We start from the raw sequence: 22,389 nt of genomic DNA on the forward strand, positions 1-22,389 counted from the left end.
CGACATACTATAGGAAGGGCTGGCTTACCCTTGTGTAGAGGAGTGTTGATTGAGTACTCAACAGAAGTACAGAGCGCGCTGGAATGTTTACAATTTAAATTATTGACCTTATTAGAGTAATTATACTCTCACCATTTTGCATTATTTTTAGTTATTCTCAAATTTTTATATTTGGCTAAAGATATCTGTCAGATATCATTATTTTTCAAAATGGATTGCTCCAAGGAATTAAGCTGTCAGCGTCATTAACAAGCGACGTCTACAAGAATTACCCAGTTTTCCACAAATGTGCAAGTCTCTCAGGTGACAGTTAACTACGCGACAGAGCTTCTGAACAACATCGAGTCACCTGGAGTACCCTCGAACATCTTGGAGCGGACGACTGTGGCTCCAATTATCCTTCTCAGGAATATGAATTGCCCTTCCTTCTGCAATGGAACATGACTCTCAGTCAAGAAACTGATGCCGATTATTACTGAAGCCACCATTATGACTGGACAGCCACGGGCGAAGTAGTATTCATTCCCCAGATTCAAATCTTCCTTTCGGATATACCGTTTCAATTTAGACGTCTGCAGTTCCACGTTTTTTGGAGTTTCGCTATGTGCAAAAACAAGGCACAAGAACAATCGCTTTAAGATTTAGGATTCGATGTTCGGAAATGGTGCTTCACCCATTGTCAGCTGTACGAGGGTTGTTCAAGAGTTGGAAAGGCAAACACATTGGATAAATTAGTTCCAAATGAAAGGACGCTTAATATAGTTTATCCGGAAGTCCTAAAAGGATTTTTATATAACATAAGGTATTTTACATTCTTTAATTATCGTGCGTATCTTCCACCAACCCGATATATTAAACATTGAAGTAAAATCATGTATTCCATGTAATTTATTTAAAAAATATGTATGTTAATAAATACATATTTTTATTTTACTTTTAAATAAATGACTTAGAAACATCTAAGGGTTGAGATTATCAACGCGGATGAAGCAGAGGATACATGCTAGTTTGAAATAAGATTGTTTTACGGTAAACCTAACCGATTCAGCTAGCAAACTTCAAATTTAGCAGACTGATATTTTACAAAATTGGCAAAGGATTTAGAAGCCGATGGCCAATATTTTTAATAAACAAAAAAACGAATTTCCCTTGCAAAAGTACGTGTTTTCTTTACCACAAAAACCGGAAAAAATATTCATACACTTGGTAAAACAAGCATTAGGCGTAGTCGATTATAACACCAAGTGTAATTTATTGAGCTACGTCTACGCCTTTAGTAATTTAATACATCTTCAAAAATACTTTTAATTTAAAGAAGAAAGTACTGAAGAGGATATTGGACAATAATTATAATTTAATATCTTCGGATTGACATTTAGCGTTTTATATGACGATCGGCCAAGTTTAATGTGAAACAAATTGTGTATCAGCCTGTATTTGCCATATCCTGATTTTATCCATGACAACCTACAGTACATGTTCCAATATTGAAACTGTAATTTCGAAGCAATTAAAGTTGAAATGACGGCTAACTCTCATCTTAAAAGGAATATCTTACACAAGCAATTTCTCAAGAAACATTCATTCTAATATTCTTTAACAAATATTCACTCCCATGGTAACAAAAAATTAAATACCCATTTAGACCAGGAAATAATCCCAAATCTAAACATGTTCAACAAAAGAGATTTGTCACCTATTGTATATCTGTTCAAATGTTACAAGTTACATACTTTATATTCTTGTGCATAAAAGTTAATAACCCCTAATAATTGTTTTTGTAGCATGTAGATTTGTAATATAATTTATAGGTAGATATACGCTATGTTGCAAAATTTATATTCACGTATATAAGTGTGTTTTTAGTACAATCTCTTCGGCACTGAATGCAATATCTGCAGTGGTACTGGAAGATTTCTGCAAGACACTTATCAAGAAACCTTTGACGGAGAGACAGAAAATAATTATAATGAAGAGTGTGGTTATTGCATTCGGTGCATTTGGAGGATCTCTTGCGTTCTTCATGGACAGGCTTGGTACAATCGTTCAGGTGACTCAATATTCTTTTAATCAGTTTTTATCTTTCATATATTCCGTGTTAGTATTTTTAATATTTGCGTAATTATTAATCCCAAAGAGCACAGTCTTAATGGCACTCATTTCCATACAACTGTCAGCATCAAGTTCTAGTCTGAGTGTTAAGGGCACTTGGTCATTTGTCACGAATGTAGGAATACTGAATAGAATTGGTGAGAAGAGAACAGTTTAGCTAGAGATGTTTACATGACTTACATAGTGCACAGAATGCCACCGGGCCGGCACATGACCATAGACAGCGATTGTTCGCTGGAAAATTCGCGAGCACGTGTACGTTTCAAAACAATACACTGTGCAAGATCATTAATGGCAATGTAGGAGAATCAAATCAAGACTATATGTTTATTGTCCTTACAATTCATCATTATGGAAAAATGTTCATGTGTGTACTATTAGGCTAACCGTGTAATTGACCATGTCGAAACAATAATAGAAAATTGGATACTGGAGGCTCCCAACCCTCAGATCTTGTCTTTCATGGTCGACGACCTACCAATGTAGTTACTTTGGCGACCTGTGTAGTCTACAGAAGTGCTGTCATTAGTACTACTCTTAAAGCTAGTATCGTGGTGAAGCCCGTAGAAATGACTGGGCTACCATAAATCATTTGGTAGACTTCGGCAACATACAATTCCAAAACTGTGGGTTGGGGTCCCAGCGCTATCGGATTGGTCTTTCTTGCACTGCACTTGCCAAACACTTTGCATGTACAACATGTTCTCGATAGTATGTAATAAATTGATTGCCTACTTGAATAAACCTCATTTTTCCAGCTGACTTTTACCATTGGAACGCTCACCGACGGTCCATCACTTGGAATGTTCGTTATGGGATTATTCATGCCGTGCGTTAAGCTGCAGGTAATTAACAGTACCAATTTACGAGTTATACTACAAAATAACTGATTACATATCATTAAGTTCTGTAATTTACTTTCGTACGAAATATTTTTTGGTAGTACAGAATCAGAAGAAGATATTTGAGGGATATTGTACCCTAGAAATAGAGGGTGGAATTGATACGAAGGGGGGATACAAAAATAAGCGGACACCTTTATTAAATGTACAGAATTTATTCCGAGTTACAAACGTTAGTCACATTCGATATATTCTCAATTATCATTTATATATTAATTCCAACATTTTACAACTGCGCAAAACCTCTCTAGTACTCGCCTTTCGGATGCCTTTCAGCACCACATTCAAGTCTCCTTCTACCTCTGGAATGTATTCAAAAAGTTTCAATTTCAGCTCCGTTTTCATCCCAGGAAAAAATGAAAACAAGGTGCTAGATCTACTAGGTGCGGTAAATAGAGTGGGTGAGGAAGCGGTGTCATACCGATTTCTCATAACAATCACGCACAGAAATGGCTATGCGAGCTGAAGCATTGTCCGCCACAAATCGGGCCGTTTCAACCGAAAACTCTCCGGCAACCGCCTCAAAGCACCCAGGTAGAAAACTTGGTTCACCGTTGATAAAATCACAAAAATTGAAGTGGTCGAGAAACACGTAGCACGAAAACTGTCACAGGGGCTCGATACAACCGTCTCAAGCCATGCCCGTTGGTGTACTGACTCAAGAGGGATTACTTAACACCAGCATATAATGACTGCAAGAGCAACGCGTGCAGCGAATTACGTCCGGTTATGTTTGAAAAACCCGTCGTATTTTTACGGAGTCTGCCCTTCTAATGTATGATATTGAGAGGAGCAAGCTAGCATCACCGAGTTAGGACCCCACCCTCCCGCCATTTAGCAACCAGTCAGGGAAGATTGAGGCGCGCATGCCCAACCCTTCGGCCACCACTACAATGGCCACTCCATGCCTCCCGGCATTGTGGAAACGAATTATGAAGGTGAAGCCAGAGATTTCCAATTCCAGATACATCCAGTGGTTTCTCCTTGTCCCTATTTAAGGCAGTCCAGACGAGTTTCAGAGCTCCAGTCTAGGTTCAGTTCTATGAGTGACAACCCTGTGGAGTGAGTGATTTCGAGCACTGGAGTGCTACTGAGTTTGAACTAGGACGAAGCACCGGGAACGAAGGCTGTCTCTGCGAAGTATGTACTACGTACGGACGTGTGAGACTGTGTTGCGGTTGCCTAAACTGTCATGCGTGTGGACGCTAACTTTGTACAATGAGTTTAATCGTGAAAATTCCTGGGGTCAAAGTTATACTTGTAGAAGTGTGTGTAGTGTAATTTTTTAAAAATAAGTTATAAATTTGAGAGTGATAAACCTCTATGAGAGCGGAGAATGACAGAGAGAGAGAGAGAGAGAGAGGGAGCGAACTAGCGTGATTGGTTTTTTTTGCTATTTGCTATACGTCGCACCGACACAAATAGGTCTTATGGCAATAATGGGGTAGGAAAGGCCTAGGAATTGGAAGGAAGCGGCAGTTGCCTGGTGTGGAAATGGGAAACCAAGGAAAACCATCTTTAGGGCTGCTATAGTGGGGCTCGAAGCCACTATCTCCCGATTACTGGGTACTGGCCACACTTAAGCGACTGTAGCGCTGCGTGATTGTGTGCCTTTGTACTTATGTACGTGATTGGCTTTAGTCAATCTTAGCACACACGGTACTAGCTGTGTGCTCATTTATCCACCCGCCCAAACGTTACAATATGTACACTGCCTGACAAATAAATTGAAGCACCTAGAAGAAATGGTCTTGTGTCAATGTAACTACGTACATGTGCACACTATCTGTGGGTATGTAAATTACGAGGGGCGTACTGAATTGTTTTACGCTTTATTTTTTGTACGTCCGGGTATGTTCACATTTCACTTTTGAAGGTGGTGACGTATATCTAGTATGATATTCCACCGTTTGCTACCAGCATACACACAGGAGCCAACGAATGCACTCCTCATAGCCATTTCATAATAACACTATCAACGTAGGAGCAGACAACATGGAACGCAACAGTCAGGGACAGCGCTATCCGACCTGATTCCTATGGAAGGAAGGCGTGACCATTGCAGAAATTCGTCGGCGCTTCGTGGCAGTATTTGGAGAACTTGCGACATCACGGAAAACAGTTTACAACTGGGTGGAAGGTTGAAAAACAGGGCTCATGGTAATGGAGCCATTTCTCATCACTAGTAACAGGCTTAGCCATGAAGTGGGCTGGATCATGATCATGGCGTTGCAGAAGTTATCTGCACACGTCCACATGCCTATGATTTTCGTCTGTAGACAAGATTCTAGGCACCCACGTGGATGATATCTTCCTCAACGGTAAGTGGCCGTGCACGATCCGCTGCAGGGTGTTTAGGCTAATTCCCGTGTCTGCCTCCATTTCCGTAAACGTGATGCATTTGTTTCCTTGATGGGCTGTTCGATGCGGGCATTGTTGGCTGGTGTTGACACTGTAAAATTCCTTCCAGAACTGGTTCCCTTGTCCACCGGTGTGCACCCTGTTTTCCAACCTTCCACGCAGTTCTAAACCATTTTCCGTGACGGCGCATGTTCCCCACAGACTAGCACCAAGCACCAATTCATTTCTGCAGTGGTCACGCCTTCTTTCCATCGGCACCAAGTCGTATAGCGCTGTCCGTGACGGTCGCTTTCTATGTTGTCTGCTCCTACGCTGACAGTGTTGTTATGAGATGGCTACAACGTGCCTGTGCTGCTACCCAGCGGGGGAGCAAGTCACTAGTTACACGTCACCACCTTCATAAGTGAAATGTGAACCATACCCGGACGTACTGCACCCATCAGATGTCTGCAAGGGTGCAGTACAAAAATTAAACTGATAACAATACAGTACGCCCTTCGTATTAGAGTTGCAATGCTCTGTGATGGGTCAAACGGTCGCCAGTGTGCACTAGTATTCTTCGTGTTTAGTGTTGTTAAGAGTCCTGGTAGTGTATATATGTGGCGTGAATAGCGTCAGATGTTGAGTGATGATTGTGAAGGACACAGGGAGAAGTAATTTGTTATACATACAGAGTTTAACACTACGGTAGGCAGAAATTTCCCACCGCATTTTCACACGTAGGAGAAGCAACAGGGACAGAAAACTACCATGTTACAACTCTGCATACCACATGAAACTATTTCTTACATGGTATGTTCGAAATGCGCTCCATTAAGAGGTGTACGAATGATCTATCCCACTAACGTTAAATCTGCTAATTTCATACCAATTTTATCAATAACTTCTTAATTCAATTTAATGAAACTTTTGCAGGTTCGTTATTCATGCTCCATATACTTAATCCTCTAGTTTGATTGAAGTATATATTTTAGGATGTAAGGTAGAATTGTTTATCCTCTGTATTTGTTTATACATTTAGTTTTATATTCTTGATGAATTAAGTGAAAATATAGAAGGTACATCTATCATTATAGAGGTGCAGTATAATAAGGGTATTATAAATAAACTGTGGAAAAATCAAGAGTCTATTCTTAATAGTTCCTGAAAAAAAATGTTTATTTGTTTGGAATGATACATTGTAAAATAATATATTGTTTCAACCTAGTCAATACCTATAAGTTTATTTACAACTGAAAATTGTAAAATCATCATATTAGAACAACATTACACGTTTCGGCCCTATTAGGCCATCTTCAGCTGTTTAGAAATAGCTTAAAATTAATATATTAAAAGTTACAAAACACGAATAAAATTTATATTCATATGATATAAATTAAAATAAGTGCATGTTGAAATATCATTAGATGAAGAAGTGATTAGTAAATACTGGAAAATCCCTGAAAAATGGAACATTTGTTTAATAACAGAATAAAGCTCACCAAAGATTCCGTTTAATTAAGAAAGTTATGCTTCGTTCTTGAAGGAACATCATCAGATTCTATGAAATCACAAAGTTTTCTTCTGTGATGGATGAATATTCCTAGCCAGTGTAAAATCATTTACGTGAACATTCTCTTTTCGATATCTTAAAAACGTGGAAAAATATTGCACCGCTTCCCATCCTCTCAATCACCTGTAGGTGGGAGCAGTAGAATAACATGTACGGTATCGCCTGCCTATCGTAAAATGCGACTGAAAGTGACCCCAGACTGCGGCTTGGTGGCTATGAAGCTCTTACCTGAGTCATGGCATTGCTTCCATTTACTTGTGTCTTGCTCCTCTCTTTCATCTATCCTATCCGACAATTTTGGCCAACTCTTATTATTTTCCAACCCCGAGGGCTTTAGAGCATTCCAGGCTTAGGGGAGCTTTCATTTACACGCCCTTTATGACCATTGTCTTCCTTTGGCCGATACCTTCATTTTTCGAAGTGTCGGACAACTTCAGATTTGTCCCTCTAATTAGTGTTAATAGAGGATTGTTAGCCAGTTGTTCTTCCTCTTGAAACAATAATCACCACCAGCAGCTCTCCTCTCAGCTGTCCAAGAAGAACTGCGTCATGCCAGGTGTTCGCTCTTGCAACACATTTCTGACTGGGTAGAGAATTTGCTTCAAGTCACTGCGACAGATTTGGGTCTCATAGCGACAATGTGATAGCAGCGGGGATAAAGCGGGTGTGACTTTAAATTAAGATACACCAATAGTATTTACTTGCCGTGAAAATGGGAATCCATGGAAAACTATCCTCATGGATGACGATAGTCGTATTCATATCATATCATATCATATCATATCATATCATATCATATCATATCATATCATATCATATCATATCATATCATATCATATCATATTATATCATATCATATCATATCATATCATATCATATCATATCATATCATATCATATATCATATCATATATCATATCATATCATATCATATCATATCATATCATATCATATCATATCATATCATATCATATCATATCATATCATATCATATCATATCATATCATATCATATATATATATCTGTATTTTCCTCCAGATCTATAGTGTTGATACCTTATTGATCTATTAAAGGAGAAAAATAATAATGCGCAACCTAGGCAGCTTAAGCTGATATACCCATATAATAATTCTCGTAAAATTATAGAACCAACATGATCAGTATCTGCTGCCAATTGGCGCACAGACATCTCCCTCACGGAGAGCCGATAGCCATGATACTACAGCAATAAATAAAGAAACGGAAAAAAGCAAAATAATATAAATAATAATAAAATGGCAATGAGGCATGGATAAACACTGTCGCTTGGGCCAAGATCAACCTTTATTGCTGGACTGTTGACCATGGCATAAGGCATCATGGCAGTATGATAATAGAAATTAAAATAATAACAAATTACTATGTAGAGTACAGTGTGTCTTGGCAGACGGCATCTGCACATTAAACAAAGTGTATATCACTTCCGGCCGGATTCGCAACTCAGCGCAATCTTTCCTGAACACTGACCTCTCTGTTTCTCTACTTAAGTTGCAAACCTGCCTTCGTGTTACATCCACTGTAGTGCCGGTGTGCAACTTTTCTCCTTAACAGTGGTATTCTAACACACAATCTCCCGAATGCAATCTGACAGCGATGTGCCCCTAACCACATGCCAAACTCGCTTGGTGATTGGATAGAATCTGGCATTGTTCTTTTAAGAAAAAGCATGTCATTCTGTTGTTAATTAAATTTGTTATTTTCAAAGTATTATCTTGGATAAACCTTGCAGTAGTTTCCACAAACTGGAAATCTTGAAAGTTATATGTCGACTAAGAATAATATGAAAAATAAAATACTTGAATTTTAACAAGAAAAAAACGACATAAAAGCTGAGCATACTTAGGATACGTGTTTTAGTTATTGTGTGGCATTTTTTGTCGGGAGTATAAATGATTAAAAATATAAGGTAGTCCCTCCAAAATAGGTGGGTGGCATCCGTCGTGGAAAGGGAAATTCGTGTTCTTGTAGTGGAGAATAGTGTTATGCATGATGTGCGAGTTGCAGGAATGTTGCTGGCACTACAAAAACTCGTCCGCGAGTCAGGAGCCAGGACCCAGAATCGAGCCCGGGGCTCTCTAAATCGAATGCGACTGTGCTGACCACTCAGCCAAGGAGCTGGAGGGGATATATATTAACAAGGAATAACGTTCGGAAGTATAGCGAACATATTTTAAATTCACAATTAGTTTCTTTATATACCATAATACTTCCCTTGAAACATGTACTTTTATTATTCAACTTCTATTTTTTTAGGGAGTGCTGGCTGGAGGTTCTGCTGGGTTAGCATTCATACTCTGGATAGTGATGGGATCGCAAGCTTCAGTTGCAACAGGTCGTTTACGCTATCAATATAAACCCTTATCTGTGGACGGTTGTCCGAGTGATCTACTTCAAAACATAACACTGGCAACCTCAGCGCCCCACAACAACAGGTGAAATCCAAGAGAAGTTCACTTCATCAAATAAATTATTTTGGTTACCATTGCAGCTTTATGAGGAAATTCACTTTATATTTTCACAATGTTGCTTCTTTCAGTTACAATAGAGTCTTCACTATTCATGTCAGAAATGACTGTGTTACCATTAGATATAAGACCATTCTATTTTAGGAAAAATAGAGGTAGATTTTAAGTTACTATTGAATATACCTTGTCATTTTCAATATTCTTCAATTAATTGCATATGCCTACCATTTCTCTGTTGTAGCATCGCAATTAAAATTACTCATTTCAAGGAAGTATGAATCCTCACTATCCTGCAAGCGACGACCATCTGGTAGAATACCTCTCTTCATATAAGCCCATGCGCAGTGATTTATCTACTGCAGTCTAAATACTTTGTAATCGTCCTTCTGAGTGACTGACGAGCAGTGATCATATACAATAGGTAGTGCTCTCTCCCTTCCCGGTTCGCTATCTCTTAACTCGCTAGTTCACACGTTGTGTTCAGCTTCTACACACAGTGCTTAGCACGATGTGTAGACGAACACATGGCAGCGAGAACAGTGGGAGACGAGACAGCTCCCCTCGATTGCCCCTCCCCACATACGGGGACGATTCCGCGCAGGACGTTTACTAAGTGTTTGGAGTATACTTGAAATGGTAGTTGTGTCTTGGATGTCTAAGACAGAGTCTCTCAAACACCGAAAATATCACGCTTGCAAACCGAGGCGCAGAGGTTCTGTGCACCGTGCATCGGCCCGACTCGGACCAGCACTTTGCCTCGGAGTGACTCGGCTAAGCTCGGCTCAACTCTGCTGGGACGTTGGAGCGCTGCAGAGCAGGTGAGGAAAGGGAAGACAGGTGGAGCGAGCGAGACAGGTGTAGTAAAAGAGAGAGACAGCGCAATTGCTTAAAATCCAGGAGTGGGATCTGCACTCAAGTCAACCTAGCAAAGTCGTCTTTTGCACCTTGCCCCGCGCAATGCACCGGTGCATACACCCTGAGAAGCCCTGGTCTAAGAGCAAGTACATCTGGACAACCGTTTTCACTTAAAATTAATGAGAAGGAAAAATGAAGAGTTCAGACCCTTTGAAGCATGACGGTATCGGCAAACGCAAGAGAAGTGTCACCAAGGGCAACATTCCCGGCGGATAAAAATTCAAGAAACCTTCAGTGAATGCTCGAAAAACAATACATTTTTCAGTAAACAGATTCCTCTCCAATTATATCACATTCAGGTCGTCTCCTTTTTCGTTCACTGTCACTAAACGCCTATGTTTCCGTAACTGAGCTGGAACCTTTTGCTCGTAAGATTATAACGCTATTTTAAACATCCTCTCCAAATTAACATCCGGAAAACTTTATGTCTCTGTATTTCACTTTTACTGAAGGAGTTGGTCTCCAATCTGTACAAAAGCACAATAAATATAAGACATTTATCCATCCGTTTCTTTAATTCAACGCTCTATCTGCATTCAGTCGGCATCTCAGCTTGCTTCTTAACACTCTCCGTCAAATCGTTGCTCTTAGTTCCTGTTCATATCTCCTGTCCTAAGTCACAGTAGTATCATGTTATTTATACTCTCACACCTGTATTATCATTTGGTCCTCCAGAAATATTTCGATTCCCTTACGATTACACTTTACCATCATTTTTGTATTCTTTCCGCTGGTATACAGCCTATAGGTAAATTATTTTTTCATTATCTCGTGTATGTTATCTTTTATATAAATAATAAATGTTTTCATCCTGTGAGCTTGCATTCGAGATACAGTAGGTTCAAACCCCATTGTCGGCAGCCCTGAAGACGGTTTTTAGTGGTTTCCCATTTTCACACGAGGCAAATTGCGGGCTGTAACTTAATTAAGACCACAGCCGCTATCTACCTACTCCTAGCCCTTTCCTATCAAATCGTCGCATTGAGACGTATCTGTGTCGGTGTGACGTAAAGCAAGGTGTAAAAAGTAATTTCATTTAACTGGGACGTTATATACTCTATAGAACTGACTCCCATACTGGGAATAAATACAATGATATATCTTTCTAGTTTTCAACCAGAGTTCGCAGGTGTTGTTTGTCCCCATATGTGGTCCTTAAGAAACTGTTATAGCAGCTTCAATGTCCACTTACATAAACCAAATAATAATCACATCTAAAATTAAGTTCATAGTGATTTGAAAATGCACTATTCATCTTCTTCGTCAACAGCTTCTGGGTCTACTTTGTGTCTGTAAGAAGAAGAGACTCACAAATCTGCATTTAGCAATTTCCATCTTGAAACAATTCAAGCAATGAATAATGATTTCTTTAACGTGCAAGCCCTAGAAAGGGCTGTGTAACCATAAGAGAAAAGCTTTTGTCATAAGCAGCATCGCCATCTTGTAGGCATGTAGCTTCTATTAGGAATTGTACAGAGAATTGATATTGCTCTACCATCGGGCCAGTAACAGTGCCACGAAAGATATGCCTTTGCTGGCAAGATGTAGTGTTTACAGTGCGCTATGTCTTCTGGTATGGGCTAGAATAAAATTGTTACTTTCATTGACCTGTCTCAGTCTCTTCCTTGGCTTTGACAATATGGAAGTGGCTGAGGTATGAGTGACGCTAGTAATGCCATTCCTTATGCAGCCAGTCCCTGCTCTGAATGGTGTGAAAATGTTGCTCATAGGGTCGGTTGGTGCAGGCATTTCAATGGGCTTGGCAGACTGATGTGCAATAGCAACGTCTGGCTCAGTGAGGAAAGCAACGGGAAACTACCTCACTCCTCATTTTCCTAGTACGCCTCTTCAGTGACACCTAAGCCATGTACAGCTAATGGTGAACCTGTTGAGGATCCAGGCAGCCTTTGGGTAGAATACCCAACATACATACATCAGTCAGAGAGATTATTAAATCCAGATTTGGAAACACGCCTATGATATTTTGTCGGAAAAATCGAATTGCATTTACGTTGAGAGATTAGAATGTTTCGTCCTCGCATGTTAACATTAGGCCCTAAGAGGATATTTCAGAAATATTTATACGTTTCATTACCCTTAGGTTTCGTGTTTCATTTGTTAATATATAACGCAAGATGTGTTTAAACTGCAAATTCTCAGTCAGTGAGTCTCCTTCTTAGTTAGAATTCAGACGTTTGAGGCAGTAACTGCTCCTTTTTTTTTTTTGCTAGGGGCTTTACGTCGCACCGACACAGATAGGTCTTATGGCGACGATGTAACTGCTACTGAATAAGCTCATTATTGATAGCATCTTATTTCCAAATATCCATGTAATGTATTTCCTTTCAGAACTAGCTGTAATATAATACTCTCTCCTTTTTTTTTCAGCGACGTCTTTTATTTGTATCGACTTTCTTATATGTGGAACGTCCCCCTGTCCTTTGTTGTAACGGTAGTAGTTGGATTGGTGGTCACCTACTTTACAGGGGCTAACGATATCAGAACAGTAGACCGTAAGCTTCTGAGTCCAGTCATCAGGAAGTACGTTCCCAAAAGGAATTTAACCACAGAAGATATCGCAACCAGTGGATACAAGGTACGAACTTATTCGCTATTTCTTAGGTAAAGGCTGTAGATGCCTTTGTTAGATAAGGAAACTTTTATTTATAATGTAATTTAACTTCTTCCTCGACTTAAAATGTTATTTGTTGTGAATGCGGCATGAATACATTTATAAAGAATGTTGTTAGTTGTTCGCCTGCTTAGCCTATTACTGACACTGATGGTGATAACATGGTCGCTGATATTGTTCATTTAAGAAACAAAACAACGAAATTATCATCTTGTCGTACTATCAATGTGTCATTAACGGATGCTCAATGTACCTTTCACGACGTTTCTCAAGAATAAACATATCAACAGAGCAGTATTTTAATGAATATATGCCTTTGCTAGCGAGATGTAGTGTTTACAGTGGACTATGTCTTCTGGTATGGCCTATATCAAATGTGTTACTTTCATTGACCTGTCTCAGTCTCACCCTTGGCTTTGACAATATGAATGTGACTGAGGTATGAGTGATGCTAGTAATACCATTCCTTATGCAGCCAGTCCCTGTTATGAATGGTGTGAAAATATCGCTCATAGGGTCGGCTGGTGCATGCATTTCAGTGGGGTTGGCAGACCGATATGTAATAGCGACGGCAAGCTCGGTGAGGAGAGCAACGGGAAACTACCTCACTCCTCATTTCCCTAGTACGCCTCTTCAGTAACGCCTAGGCTATTTATGACAGCTGTTGGCGGAGCTGCAGAGGTTCCAACCAGCCTTCGGGCTGAATACCCATCATACAACAGTATTATAAAGAGGGATGGCCTTGCGTAAACGTCATGTAAAATAGGAAAAGAGTGGATTAATTATCCATTCCGGGCGAGCTTGACGTGCGCATAGAGACGCGCGGATGTGAGCTTGCATCAGGGAGATAGTGGGTTCGAATCCCACTGTCGGCAGCCATGAAGACGCTTTTCCGTGGTTTCCATTTTCACACCATGCAAATGCTGGAGCTGTACCTTAATTAAGGCCCCGGCCCCTTCGTTCCAACTCCTAGGCCTTTCCTGTACCATCGTCGCCATAAGACCTATCTGTGTCGGTGCGACGTAAAACCACTAGCAAAAAAATCCATAAATAAGTGTTGTGATATACATAAGTTAAATAATGAAATTATTTAATCTGGTGAAACAAATTTAAAATATTTGTAAGAATGTTTACTGTACTTCACGAAGCCCGTTAGTACAACTAAGATTATTGCTTAATTTGTTTCATCGAATAAATACGGGTAACTTCATTCATGAATGACATTAAGAGCGGGCTTAGTATGCAAAGTTCACAACAAAAAGAAGGAAATAGCCGTTCATGAACCGTCTGGGCACTATCGATAAAATTCCAGTCGGCATATCAGAACAAAAAACCTTGATATTCGTACATATGATAAGATGTTAAGAAAATATTTGTATTAAAGTTTTCCGTAGCAATATATAGATATTAAATTCCGAACTGAATCAGCTGTTCGAAATGTGGACGAATGGAATATTGCCAGCAAAGGCATCGCACTAGCTGTGCTGAACCACAGCAATTCATTCTGTCTAACAAATCACTGTAGATTCAACTCTACAAGTAAAAAAGGGAAAGAAGATAAGTTCAGGAACATAAACAGGAGGGCAATTACACGAGATTGAACCACTCTTTTACCTTTAATTCATTTCAATAAATGATTCATGGATATAGAACAATAGGAACCTTGTGGCTCCCGCAGCTGAGCACTGGCCTCTCACAGCTCGATACCGGGTTCAAAGCCCTCTCACTCCATGTGAGATTCGTGCTGGAGACGGGACAGATTTTCCTCCATGTACTCCAGCTTTTCCTGTTATCTTTCATTCCAGAAACACTCTCCAATATTATTTCTTTTCATCTGTCAATCATTCATCATTGCCCCAGAGGAGTTCGAAAGGCTTCGACACCCGGCAGAGTTCCTATTCTCACGGTAGATGAGGTTTCATTCCATTCCTGACGCGATCGAATGACTGGAAACAGGCTCATGATTTATGCACCGCAGTTCACCCATGAAATCCAAGTACAAAATCTGTCGACGAATGGTGTGATTACTGACATCTCTTGCTGAATGCCACAGTTTCTAATGAAGCTTGCCTGTTTGATTTCACCTAAATACGAAGTCATCCCTTCATTGTTTTGTATTCTTTGATCGAGGTGAGAATTTTATCAAACTTTCACGTTTCTATTCTTCTACTACTATTAAACACTCTCTTGAATGTGGAGTCTGAAACTTTCCACAGATCTCACGGATGGAATGACCAAATGTGTGGACACCGATAATCATTCCTCTTTCGGACTCACTGAGCTCTCTTCGTACATCCATTTCGACCGTGTATAGAGGATCATAGAGTGACGTTGAGGTTCAGCCTACTTTCCTTTCAGGCGGTATCAATTCATTAGTGGTAATGTAGTGTAGTGTGACAAAGAAGGTCGAGAGTGGAAGAAATCAAGTCTACAATGTCTTCGCAGAGACGACAAAGTAGTTGGGCCAGCCTGAAACAAACCAATAGCACCGGTGAATAATTGGGGCTTGCAGTAAGAAAGCTCTTTGGAAGCTGGTAGAAGGTGTTTGACAATGAAGAATGCACTCAGAATGATTCGGGAAAATCAGCTACGAGAAACTTCCCTGGGCGTACATAAAGAGTGCAGCTGTGTGAAGTCGGTCAGTCTTGAGTCCGCAACAAATGAGTTACGGGACGGTCGCAAATCAGTTTCGAGATAATTGCGAATGAGTTAGGAGACGATAGTGAGTGAGTCGCGGGCTGGTCGTGGATGAGTTACAACCAGAATCGTGTGTTTCACGAGATGGCCGCGAGTAAGTTACGAGTTTTTTAAAGAAGTTCACTACTGAGTAAGACGGCCCTGATTATGGGAAATGCGGTGTGGTCTAGAGTGAACTGCTCTCTGAGCGACGCCGCAGAGTGCTGTGTGTTCGATTTCGTACGCAATAAGAACAAAGCTACGGGAAACTACCTCACTCGTCATATCCCTAGCACGCCTCTTCAGTGACGCAGAGTCTATTTATTACAGCTGTTAGCGGAGCTATAGAGGATCAAACCAGCCTTCTGGCTGAATACCCAGCATACATACAAGAGCTGTGTTGAGTGGAATACTGTTACAGGAGTGAACTTTTGATAACTGAGAAAATTAATGGAATTAATACACGCCAAATCCCTACGTAGTAATTTCAGTTTTAAAGACTCTGATAACCCATCACATTATGTATCCATTATATGTGGTAAAAAAGTTGGTATATCTGTATTTGGATCTGGCTTCCTATTAATTTGAATCCATTTCTCTGCATATTAAAACACTTTAGAGTAATCACATCATTATTTCAAACTGACAGAGTTTCCTTTTAATTTCAGCCCGTGGAACTGCAGATCATCCCCAATGATACGATAATGGACGGAAGTGCTAATCAAGTATTGCTACAAGAAGAAAAATCTCTATAATATTATTTATTCGAGATAAAATAAAGACCAATTTAACTCTAGAAAGAGTGTCACAAAATAACATATTGCAATTATATTAAAACACATAAAGCTTACGTTCAGAACGAATTTTACGATACGTTCGTTATCTGTATGTTTTACAAAAAAGTGTATCATTTGTCATTCGTGTGTGTGTGTGTGTGTGTGTGTGTGTGTGTGTGTATGTGTGTGTGTGTGTGTGTGTGTGTGTGTGTGTGTGTGAAGGGTATGGGGGAGAGGAGGAGACGAAAAGGCCAAGGGAAAAATGGATGCCGTGTTTTAGTATACTTCAAATCACTTTGATTGGACTATAAAACACCACTAAGATCGAATTTTGGTTTATTACATGTTCATCTCTAGGTGTAGACGTGGTTGTGAATAACGTTTACAGAATATTTAAAAATTTAATTCCTGTTCATCTCTTCAGTCTTACCAATATATATCCAAAATTAAATTATGTAATCATGTATCGGATATTATTATTATTATTATTATTATTATTATTATTATTATTATTATTATTATTATTAGACGACGACAACCAGCTTTGCTTGGTCCTACTTTTATATACGTGCGGTGTTCTCTGTGTAACACAGAACGTGCACTAAAATACCTCATTTTCAGTTTTTTTAATCCTTTTTTTCTGGGTATATAATATCTTACATCCCAAGCCATTTCATAAAAATATATTCTTATATACTGTATTTGATGTATTGTTGCCTTGTCCGACATGGGAGAAAGTAACGTTCAGCTGACCATGTGTGAAACAGGAATCCTTCAAATTAACTCCACAAATTTGGAACGTTTGATGCTGAGTCATATTGAATCTCATACAGTAAGCTAATATCACTAGAAATTGTAATCGTTTGAAACAAAATGACAAATCGTTTGAGATCAGTGGAATTCTTGGTATGAAAACAGATCTTCTTGTTTGTCTGTCGGTTAGAATTACTGTCTCATGGATATTGTTATGGAGCTGTTTCGGTAAGTATCTGCTCTATATTCAGAAATTACAGAAAATACTCACAAATGTACTTAAGCAGAAAAAATATTACGGTTCTGAGATCGGCTTATCCCTGCAAGATGAATGAATGATGATATATAAAAATAGGAATTATACATCACAGTCTTCTAGATACATTCGCAATCCGAACCTTCCATTACATTCTCACTCATTTTAATACATTCACTGGCGAAGTCGGACATTTTCAAGGCCCACATCTCCCACACTACCCCACCTACAGACACGCAACCCCTATAGTGAACGGTGGGAGACTCCAGGCTACTACACACACAAACACCAATGGCCTGCGATGCGTAGTTGTAGCTTCAAGGTGTAATCTACGGACAACGACGTCTATTTTTTATATAGTCGGCCGGTTCAACCCCGCACATCTCTCAAAACACCACAGCTACTGACGCGAAACCACTATAGTATCTGATGGAAGACTCGAGCCTACTACCACACACAGTCACCAGTGGTCTACGGTGGGTATTTGTTGCTGCAAGGTGAAGTATAGGAACACACACGACTATTTTTATGTATAGTCGGCCACTTTCAATCCCCATATCTCCCACAAAACCAAAGCTACCGACACTCAACAACTATAGTGCACAATGGAGACTCGAGGGTACGACTCACATAAAAACCAGTAGTCTGCGATGGGTATTTGTGACTGCAAGGTGAAACATACCATATTCGATTCCGGGTGTGGTCGTAGATTTTAATAAAAAAGGTTAATTCTATTGGTCCGGGGACTGTGAGTTTGTGAAATTCCCAATATCCCTGTCACTCATACACCGCTTAAAACACCATCCTCCACGAAAACATCACGCTGTTTCCCAAACACGTCAGTTATATCCCACCACGTCAGAGGATCCACCTTAATAGTTTGCATCAGGCTAGCAATAACCACTGAGATATATTTAAATAAATTGTTATTATTATTATTATTATTATTATTATTATTATTAGATATTTAAGAGTGTATAAAAGCACATTTGTTCAGTCCATTCGTCCGTTATACTGGAGCTAAATGGTTCATTTTTGTTACTCTCCCCGGAATTACCTGCGGGTGAGTCATCAGACATTGATAGGTCTCCAAGTTCAGTCCACTTGAGTAAGCAAATTGTTAAATAACCATTCCTATAATTGCTGGCAAAGGCTTAATCTAACCCGCAATATATTCTGTACTTGGCGGATTGATAAGTGATTAACACTTTCATTAATATTCTGATATATATGATTTTCATCTTTAGTAATGTGATTGATCGCAGCCATGTTTGATTAATACCTGTCAAACCTGACAGTATACACTTCCTCTTATCTCAGAAGAATACCATTCTCTGCAAGATACTCTTTCATTCTCTGATCCTTAGCTTTTAAATAATAATTACGCCCAACACATGGCAGAACGTTCATGACAACTTACATGTTGCTAAGAGAAAGCATTTGATAGACGCAGAGACGGGAAGGTATCAAGTCGACTAGCCTTCTATATGACCATTAATAATTGCATGGAGAAAAACTTGGAAAAGTGGGTGCCTATTTACCCGAACCAGTATTCAGTCACGGCCAATCGGATGGTGCACTATCTCGGGCAAGATCATATGAAAATTTTGAGATACGTCCGAATGGTCGAAGCACAGTGAATATTGTATGTAATGAAGGGTTATAAACTACATTAGGAATGAATACATAATTATATACCGGTAAAAAGTGTTCAAAAATCTACTGAAAAATACAGGCAAACCTTTTGTCTTCACGGCAGAATGTTTATTACTCTTAATGGATCAATTCTTCTGGTTTGGTTCTAAAATGGCGGATATTTTTTAAAACCAAACCTTGGATAGTAACAGGCAAAAAACGTATTCATCCTTGTCCACAGCATAACTACCGGGCAAATATCTCTTATAAATATTAAACGCACAATTAACGGTTAATTAAACAAGCCCTTGCCAATAATGTTAGATTACCAAAACGTTTACGAACATGGGAATTTTTAAAAACCATAGGATATAAAAATACAGTACTTAATCTGTTGATTTCCACAAAGAAAATATAAATTTATATCAAAGTCATTGTTTAAACCTTTCTTTCTTCCTTTCCTTGAACCCTGTCTGGTCTTATCGAAACTGGTCACTTATTAGTAGAATTGAATTCTGTCTCTTAAACTTGTGTAGTTGTTGTTTCTGTCCTAATTTACGTATTAATTGAGCATCCGGCATTCGCGCTTCTTAGAAAGTGGAATAAAGGCAGTTGTCCTCTTGACAGACTCTAACCTCACTTTTTTAAACACGTGGGCGCGGCTAACCTCACTGCTGCCATCTTAACAGGTCCTAACCATACATTGTTTGGGCACATAGTGCACAGAATTTGAACAAGTGAACGTGGCTAACATGACAGCTGTTATCCTGACAGGTCCTAACCTCATGCGCTTAGTTTTGAATTAGTGTGCATGGCCAAAATCACTGCCGTCAGCTTGACAGGTCCTAACCACGTGCACTTGATTTGGTGCAGATTGTGAACAAGTGAACGTGGCTAACCTCACTGCTGCCATATTGACAGACCCTAATCTCATTGCTGCCATCTTAATCACGTGGGCGCTGAATTTAAAATCCACATGGTTTCGACGGTTGTCCAGATTACTGCTGCCATCTTGACGGGTCGTATCCTTACGTTTAGAGCACGTGGGCACGTAATTTAAACAACACAACGTCGCGAACCTCACTGCTGGCATCTTCACAGGGCCTATCCTCATTGTTTCCATCTTAACCACGTGGGGCGCGGAATTTTGTAAATGTAACAGCTGTTAACATGACAGCTTCTATCTTGACATGTCCTAACCACGTGAACTTGTTGAATATATGAACGCGGCTAACCTCACTGCTGCCATCTTAACAGGGCCTAACATCACTGCTGCCATATTAACAACGTGAGGTGCGCAGAATTTGAACAGCTGTCAATATGACAACTGCCATCTTGACAGGTCCTATCCACGTGCACTTGTTTTGTCGCAGAATTTTGAAAAAGTGATCGATCCCATAACCTCACTGGTATTATCTTGACGGGACTTAGCCACACGCTTTCTTTGTGTAGCGCGGAATTTTTGAAAACGGGGAAGATCCTAACCTTACTGACGTTATATTGACGGGGCTTAGCCACGTGCAGGTGAAGAACGACTACGGGGCCATAACTACACATAACCTAGTTTTACGGCTAGATGCCCTTCCCGACACTACGTTTGATGGACCTAGTTTTAAGGCTAGCTGCCCTTCTCGACATACTCCTTCACCACACCATCTTGAGGGTCCTAAGGCCCTAGTTTTAAGGAGAGATACGTTTTTCGACATGCACCTTTCCCGACACCATCTTGGAGGGGAATATGTACCATAGTTTTAGGCCAGCTGCCCTTCTCGACATCCTCCTCCCAGACACCAACTTAGAGGGGCCTAATGTCAGAGGATTATAGTCTAAAGGATCACCACCCTTCTCGACATACCCCTTCGCCGACACCATCTTCATCTTCATCCTCTCCCCCCTCGTGACGTTACGGATTTCAGCTCAATCCCTCCTCCTCCTTCACGTCACAGTTCCGGGGGTCTGCTCATTCATTCCTCCTCTTTCTCCTTACTTCTCACAGTTACGGAGGTCAGCTTAATCCATCCTCCTCCTCCTTACAGGTACGGAGGTCAGCTCAATCCCTCCTCCTCCACCTCACAGTTTTACCGTTATCGGACAGATGCCTCTCCTACACTAGAAGACCCTCCTAACTACACCGTTCGCTAAGGCTTTACGTCTACATCTAACGCGTGAGTTCCTGAGCAAGAAAAAACTTGTTGTTAATCCTGTAACACAGGACCGAAAAAAATTGTGCTGTGTTTTCATGATTACAAACGCACTAAGTCTTCGATGTTATACGCACACAACACACTCTATCGTATAACCGAACACTCACAAAATAGAGAATTCATTGTACGACAAGCAAATACTGTGAGGTAGCCCTTACACATGTACATTTCTTTACAATGCGCATACACACACACACATACACACGCGCACGCACACACACACATGCTTTAATTCTATGCACACTTCGTTCACAGAAATAGCAATTACATTTTCAGTAGTTAACTTTGATTACCTGAGATACTTACATATAAAAGGACATGTTATAAGGGAAAGGGTAGTAACACATACCCCTTTTTTTCTATCGAATGGCATTGTGAGGTTAGCATAAGGCTTTACGTCCCCATTCGACAAACAAATAAATATGGACAGCGGAGAGGATTTTTTTACACGCACAGAATAGTACATACTTACTCTGTTACGCTGAATGGCTAAAAACTGGATCAATCATATTTTTAGCTGTGTGAGTAGAGGGATGGAAGGGGACAGGAAATGTAATAATATATTGTTTGTTGTTAACTTAATTTGTATATAAAATGTTTTAAAATGATAAATGTAATCTCTAATGCATAAGTGCTGGACTGCAGGCAGTAAAGGAATGGAACAGGTCTGCTACTGCGGGTGGAAAGGGGACGTCGAGTCAGCATTTATATGCATGCACATTGTCCTTGAATTATCTCTGCTACTTGCCTTAGTGAATATGAGTATTGTAATGTTTCCTGAATGTACATAGTTTTTATAGGTATTTTCATTCTGGTTTAAGTTGAAGTTTGTAAGCTACGAGGGTCGAGTCGTAAGGCATGGCAACTATCGTTTACTCGCAAACAGGAGAAATATGGAAATATGGTGCATGTACTTATGCATAGTGCATGAAGAAAAATTCTGACTTCAGAAGATTATCGTAGGAAAGTGACAGAACACAGACCATAGGTAAACATTGATTTATTATGGTTTAGACAGGAAATACATAAGACTACGTACAAAGGACATGTCTCCACTGGTTACAGCCTTCGAAATAATCACCCAAGTTTTCCAATGTGCGTTGCCAGCGGTT

The sequence above is a fragment of the Anabrus simplex genome, chromosome 3 (assembly GCF_040414725.1).
Source record: "Anabrus simplex isolate iqAnaSimp1 chromosome 3, ASM4041472v1, whole genome shotgun sequence".
Taxonomy (NCBI): domain Eukaryota; kingdom Metazoa; phylum Arthropoda; class Insecta; order Orthoptera; family Tettigoniidae; genus Anabrus; species Anabrus simplex.